Raw genomic sequence first — 7,751 nt, 5'->3', positions numbered from 1 at the left:
TTGAACTTCCACATTATCTAGATGATATAATGTAAAATAAATGGGAAAGTTCATAAAACATGCAAGTAAGGGACATAAATATGAATACCTGAATTAACCTTGCTTCATCCCTTCCTCCTTGCATCTATATGAAATATATACCTCAATGAAGTGCTATGACGTACAAATAGTATTTTATACAAACAAAATGAGGAGCACAAAATATCTTCTATAGACTCAGAAAGCATTTGCCTTCTATGGATCAAAACTGAAGGCTAGCCGCTAAGCCTATCTAATCAATGTTGTACATTCCTAAGCCCTAGGGCATCCATAAACAAATCTCAAGCATTGTAAATTAAAATTCAAAAACCAAAAGAATTGAGAAAGAAATACTGAAAGACAAATCACATCCAACCACTAATAATATAATTTTTAAAAATACAAAATACAAATAATATCTTGGAAGGAGGAGGAGGAAGCAAGGAGGAGAGCATGAAGAGTAGAGGAGGAGGAGGAAGCGATATGGAAGAGCAGAGGAAAGGATAAAGGGGTAGAGTGGACAGAGGAGGAGAGGAAGAAGAGTGGAGGAGGAGGAGAGTAGGAAGATTGGAATAGAGGAAAGTGGAAAGAGTGGACAAATGGATGAAAAGACGAGTATAAGAAATGGAGTAGGTGAGGAGGGAAAAAACTATTAACAAAACAAATATAGGAAATATTATTCTATTATCTTACTTTAAGCAGTAATTGACTGTTAAAAAAAAGTTCCTCTTAATATGCATTGCAAAAAAAAAAAAAACTCTCAAGGAAAATAAAATATATTAAAAAAAACTAAATACGTTTACCTTACTCGATATATTACATGAATATAGCAAGTATCTTCCGTCTTCAATTCTCAAAAAGCTTCTTGATCCATTGCGAACACCGTATCAACCGGTATAGAAAATCTGCACTATTTCACAAACCTAAAGAACTACAAATAATGCAACTAATGGAACAGTATGATTAATCTACGAGGAAATATATAAAGCTAGAGTCAATAAAGGAGGTCACGTTTGAACTTCCACATTAACTAGACACTATAATGTAAAATAAATGGAAAAATTCATAAAACATGCAAATAAGGGACATAAATATCTAGACCTAAATCAACCTTGCTTCATCCCTTCCTCCTTGCATCAATATGAAATATATTCCTCAACGAAGTGCTATGACCTATAAATAGTATTTTATACAAACAAAATGAGGAGCACAAAATGCCTTCTCTAGACTCAGAGAGCATTTGCCTTCTATGAATCAAAACTGAAGGCTATCCGCTAAGCCAATCTAATCAAAGTTGTACATGCCTAAGCCCTAAAGCGTCCATAAACAAATCTCAAGTTTTGTAAATTAAAATTCAAAAATCAAAAGAATTGAGAAAGAATTACTGAAAGACGAATCACATGCAACCACTAATAATATAATATTTAAAAAATCAAATACAAATAATATCTTGGAGGAACAAACGTAGAGTAGGGAGAAGGAAAAAGCAAGTAGGAGAGGAGGAAGAGTAGAGGAGGAGGATGAGGAAGTGACAAGGAAGAGCGGATGAGAGGATAAAGGGGAAGAGTGGAAGAGAGGACGAAGAGTGGACAGAGGAAGAGAGGAGGAGGAGAAAGCGAGGAGGACAATAGGTAGATTGGAATAGAGGAGACTGGGAAGTGTGGACGAATGGACAACAAGAGGAGTATAAGGAATGGAGTAAGAGGAAATGAGGGAAAAACTATTAACAAAAGAAATATAGGAAATATTATTCTATGATATTACTTTTAGTAGTAATTGACTATTAAAAAAAAGTTCCTCATAATATGCATAGCAAAAAAAAATGTCTCAAAGAATATAAAATAGATTAATAGAAAAAAAAAATCTAAATACGTTTACCTCGCTCGATATAATCCATGATTAAAGCAAGTATCTTCCGTCTTCAATCACCAAATAGTTTGTTGATTTATTGCAAAAATTGTATCAGCCGATATGGAAAATCTGCACTATTTGAAAATCCTAAAGAACTACAAATAATGCAACTAATGGAAGAGTATTATTAATCTACGAGGAAATATATAAACCTAGAGTTAATGAATGGGGTCACGTTCGAAATTCCACATTATCTAGACCATATAATGTAAAATAAATGGGAAAGTTCATAAAACATGCAAATAAGGGACATAAATATTAATACCTAAATCAACCTTGCTTCATCCCTTCCTCCTTGCATCAACATGAAATATATTCCTCAATGAAGTGCTATGACGTATAAGTAGTATTTTATACAAACAAAATGAGAAGCACAAAATATCTTCTATAGACTCAGAGAGCATTTGCCTTCTATGGATCAAAACTGAAGGCTAGCCGCTAAGCCTATCTAATCAATGTTGTGCATTCCTAAGCCCTAAGGCATCCCTGAACAAATCTCAAGCTTTGTAAATTAAAATTCAAAAACCAAAAGAATTGAGAAAGAAATACTGGAAGATGAATCACATCCAACCATTAATAACATAATATTTAAAAATACAAAATACAAATAATATCTTGGAGGAACAAACACGGAGTAGGGAGGAGGAGGAAGCAATAAGGAAGAGCGGAGGAAAGGATAAAGGGGTAGAGTGGAGGAGAGGATGAGAGGACGAAGAGTGGACAGAGGAAGAGAGGATGAGAGGATGAAGAGCAGAGGAGGAGAAAGCGAGGAGAAGAGTAGGAAGATTGGAATAAAGGAGAGTGGGAAGAGTGGACGAATGGACGAGAAGAGAAGTATAAGAAATGGAGTAGGAGGAGAGATAGGAAAAAACTATTAACAAAAAACATATAGGAAATATTATTCTATGATATTACTTTTAGCAGTAATTGACTGTCAATAAAAAGTTCCTCATAATATGCATTGCAAAAAAAAAAAGTCTCAAAGAAAATAAAATAGATTAATAAAAAAAATCTAAATACGTTTATCTTGCTTGATATAATACATGAATATAGCTAGTATCTTCCGTCTTCAATCCTCAAAAATTTTGCTGATCCATAGCGTAAACCGTATCAATCGATATGGAAAATTTGCACTATTTGACAATCATAAAGAATCACAACTATTGCAACTAATAGAAAAGTATGATTAATCTACAAGGAAATATATAAACCTAGAGTCAATGAAGGAGTTCACATTTGAACTTCCACATTATCTAGACAATATAATGTAAAATAAATGGGAAAGTTCATAAAACATGCAAATAAGGGAAATAAATATCAATACCTAAATTAACCTTGTTTCATCCCTCCCTCCTTGCATTAATATGAAATATATTACTCAATGAAAGGCTATGACCTATAAATAGTATTTTATACAAACAAAATGAGCAGCACAAAATGCATTTTATAGACTCAAAGAGCATTTGCCTTCTATGGACCAAAATTTAAGGCTAGCCGCTAAGCCAATCTAATCAAAGTTGTACATGCTTAAGCCCTAAGGCATACCTAAACAAATCTCAAGCTTTATAAATTAAAATTAAAAAATCAAAAGAATTGAGAAAGAAATACTGAATGACGAATAACATCCAACCTCTAATAATATAATATTTAAAAATATAAAATACAAATAATATCTTCGAGGAACAAACGTGGAATAGGGTGGAGGAGGAAGTAAGGAGGAGAGGAGGAAGAGTAAAGGAGGAGGAGGAAGCGACAAGGAAGAGCAGAGGAGGGGATAAGGGGGAAGAGTGGAGGAGAGGAGGAGAGGAAGAAGATTGGAGGAGAAGGAGAAAGCGAGGTGGAGAGTAGGAAGATTGGAATAGAGGAGAGTAGGAAGAGTGGACGAATGAACGAACAGAAGAGTATAAGAAATGGAGTAGGTGAGGGGGGAAAAACTATTAACACAAAAAATATAGGAAATTTTATTCTATGATATTACTTTTACAATAACTGACTGTTAAAAAAAAGTTCCTCTTATTATGCATTGCAAAAAAAAAGAACACTCAAAGAAAATAAAATATATTAATAAAAAAACTAAATACGTTTCCCTCACTCGATATATTACATGAATATGGCAAGTATCTTCCGTCTTCAATTCTCAAAAAGTTTGTTGATTCATTGCAAAAACTGTATCAACTGGTATGGAAAATCTGCACTATGTCACAATCCTAAAGAACTACAAATAATGCAACTAATATTGGAACAGTATGATTAATCTACGAGGAAATATATAAACCTAGAGTCAATAAAGGAGGTCACGTTTGAACTTCCACATTATCTAGACAATATAATGTAAAATAAATGGGAAAGTTCATAAAACATGCAAATAAGGGAAATAAATATCAATACCCAAATCAACCTTGTTTCATCCCTCCCTCCTTGCATCAATATGAAAATATATTACTCAATGAAGGGCTATGACCTATAAATAATATTTTATACAAACAAAATGAGGAGCACAAAATGCCTTCATAGACTCAGGGAGCATTTGTCTTCTATGGATCAAAACTTAAGGCTAGCCGCTAAGCCAATGTAATCAAAGTTGTACATGCCTAAGCCCTAAGGCATCCCTAAACAAATCTCAAGCTTTATAAGTTAAAATTAAAAAACCAAAAGAATTGAGAAAGAAATACTGAATGACGAATCACATCCAACCACTAATAATATAATATTTAAAAATATAAAATACAAATAATATCTTGGAGGAACAAACATGGAATAGGGAGGAGGAGGAAGTAAGGAGGAGAGGAGGAAGAGTAAAGGAGGAGGAGGAAGCGACAAGGAAGAGCAATAGAGGGGATAAGGGGGAAGAGTGGAGGAGAGGATGACAGGACGAAGAGTGGACAGAGGAAGAGAGGAGGAGAGGAAGAAGAGTGGAGGAGGAGGAAAAAGCGAGGAGGAGAGTGGGAAGAGTTGACGAATGGACGAAAAGATGAGTATAAGAAATGGAGTAGGTGAGGCAGGAAAAAACTATCAACAAAAAAAATATAGAAAATTTTATTCTATGATATTACTTTTAGTAGTAATTGACTTTAAAAAAAAAAGTTCCTCTTATTATGCATTGCAAAAAAGAAAAAAAACTCTCAAACAAAATAAAATATATTAATAAAAAAAAACTAATTACGTCTACCTTACTCGATATATTACATGAATATGGCAAGTATCTTCCATCTTCAATTCTCAAAAAGTTTGTTGATCCATTGCGAAAACCGTATCAACCTGTATGGAAAATCTGCAATATTTCACAATCCTTAAAAATTACAAATAATGCAACTAATGGAAGAGTATGAATAATCTTCAAGGAAATATATAAACTTAGAGTCAATAAAGGAGGTCACTTTTGAACTTCCACATTATCTAGAAAATGTAATGTAAAATAAATGGAAAAGTTCATAGAACATGCAAATAAAGGACATAAATATCAAGACCTAAATCAACCTTACTTCATCCCTTCCTCCTTGCATCAATATGAAATATATTCCTCAACAAAGTGCTATGACCTATAAATAGTATTTTATACAAACAAAATGAGGAGCACAAAATGCCTTCTGCAGACTCATAAAGCATTTGCCTTCTATGGATCAAAACTGAAGGCTAGCCGCTAAGCCTATCTAATCAAAGTTGTACATGCCTAAGCCTTAAGGTGTCCCTAAACAAATCTCAAGCTTTGTAAATTAAAATTCAAAAACCAAAAGAATTGAGAAAGAAATAATGAAAGACGAATCACATCCAACCACTAATAATATAATATTTAAAAAAACAAAATACAAATAATATCTTGGAGGAACAAACGTAGAGTAGGGAGGAGGAAAAAGCAAGTAGGAGAGGAGGAAGACTAAAGGAGGAGAAAGAGGAAGCGACAAAGAAGAGTGGATAAGAGGATAAAGGGGAAGACTGGAAGAGAGGATAAGAGGACGAAGAGTGGACAGAGGAAGAGAGGAGGAGGAGAAAGCAAGAAGTAGAGTAGGTAGATTAGAATAGAGGAGAGTGGGAAGAGTGAACGAATGGACAACAAGAGGAATATAAGGAATGGATAAGGAGGAAAGGAGGGAAAAACTATTAACAAAAAAAATATAGGAAATATTATTCTATGATATTACTTTTAGCAGTAATTGACTATTAAAAAAAATTTCCTCATAATATGCATAACAGAAAAAATGTCTCAAAGAAAAAAAATAGATTAATAAAAAAAATCTAAATACATTTACCTCACTCGATATAATACATGGTTATAGCAAGTATCTTCCGTCTTCAATTCCCAAATAGTTTGTTGATCCATTGCGAAAACCATATCAACCGGTATGGAAAATCTACACTATTTGACAATCCTAAAGAACTACAAGTAATGCAACTAATGGAAGAGTATGATTAATTTACGAGGAAATATATAAACCTAGAGTCAATGGAGGAGGTCACGTTTGAACTTCCACATTATCTAGACAATATAATGTAAAATAAATGGGAAAGTTCATAAAAATAAGGGACATAAATATCAATCTTGTTTCATCCCTTCCTCCTTGCATCAACATGAAATATATTCATCAATGAAAGGCTATGACCTATAAATAGTATTTTATACAAACAAAATGAGGAGCACAAAATGCCTTCTCTAGACTCAAAGAGCATTTGCCTTCTATGAATCAAAACTGAAGGCTAGCTGCTAAGCCTATCTCATCAAGGGTGTACATGCTCTAGCCCTATGGCGTCCCTAAACAAATCTCAAGCTTTGTAAATTAAAATTCAAAAACCAAAAGAATTGAAAAAGAAATAATGAAAGACGAATCACATCCAACCACTAATAATATAATATTTAAAAAAACAAAATACAAATAATATCTTGGAGGAACAAACGTAGAGTAGGGAGAAGGAAAAAGCAAGTAGGAGAGAAGGAAGAGTAGAGGAGGAGGAGGAAGTGACAAGGAAGAGCGGATGAGAGGATAAAGGGAAAGAGTGGAAGAGAGGATGAAAGGATGAAAAGTGAACAGAGGAAGAGAGGAGGAGAAAGCGAGGAGGAGAGTAAGTAGATTGGAATAGAGGAGAGTGGGAAGAGTGGACGAATGGACAACAAGAGGAGTATAAGGAATGGAGGAGGAGGAAAGGAGGGAAAAACTATTAACAAGAAAAATATAGGAAATATTATTCAATGATATTACTTTTAGCAGTAATTGACTGTTAAAAAAAAGTTCCCCATAATATGCATTGCAAAAAAAAAAGTCTCAAAGAAAATAAAATAGATTAATAAAAAAAAATCCAAATACGTTTAACTTGCTCGATATAATAAATGAATATCGCAAGTATCTTCCGTCTTCAATCCTCAAAAAGTTTGTTGATCCATTGCGAAAATCGTAACAACCGGTTTGGAAAATCTGCACTATTTGACAATCCCAAAGAACTACAAACAATGCAACTAGTGGAAGAGTATGATTAATTTACGAGGAAATATATAAACCTAGAGTCAATGAAGGAGGTCACGGTTAATATCAATACCTAAATCAACCTTGCTGCATCTCTTCCTCCTTCGATCAATATGAAATATATTCCTCAATGAAGGGCTATAACCTATAAATAGTATTTTATACAAACAAAATGAGAAGCACAAAATGCCTTCTATACACTAAGAGAGCATTTGCCTTCTATGGATCAAAACTGAAAGCTAGCCGCTAAACCTATCTAATCAAGGTTGTACATGCCTAAGCCCTACGGCGTCCGTAAACAAATCTCAAGCTTTGTAAATTAAAATTCAAAAACCAAAAGTTTTGGTTTTGGATCCACAGGGATTTCTT

This window comes from Carya illinoinensis, chromosome 13, assembly GCF_018687715.1.
Source record: "Carya illinoinensis cultivar Pawnee chromosome 13, C.illinoinensisPawnee_v1, whole genome shotgun sequence".
NCBI lineage: Eukaryota > Viridiplantae > Streptophyta > Magnoliopsida > Fagales > Juglandaceae > Carya > Carya illinoinensis.
Note: the sequence above shows the minus strand (reverse complement) of the source record.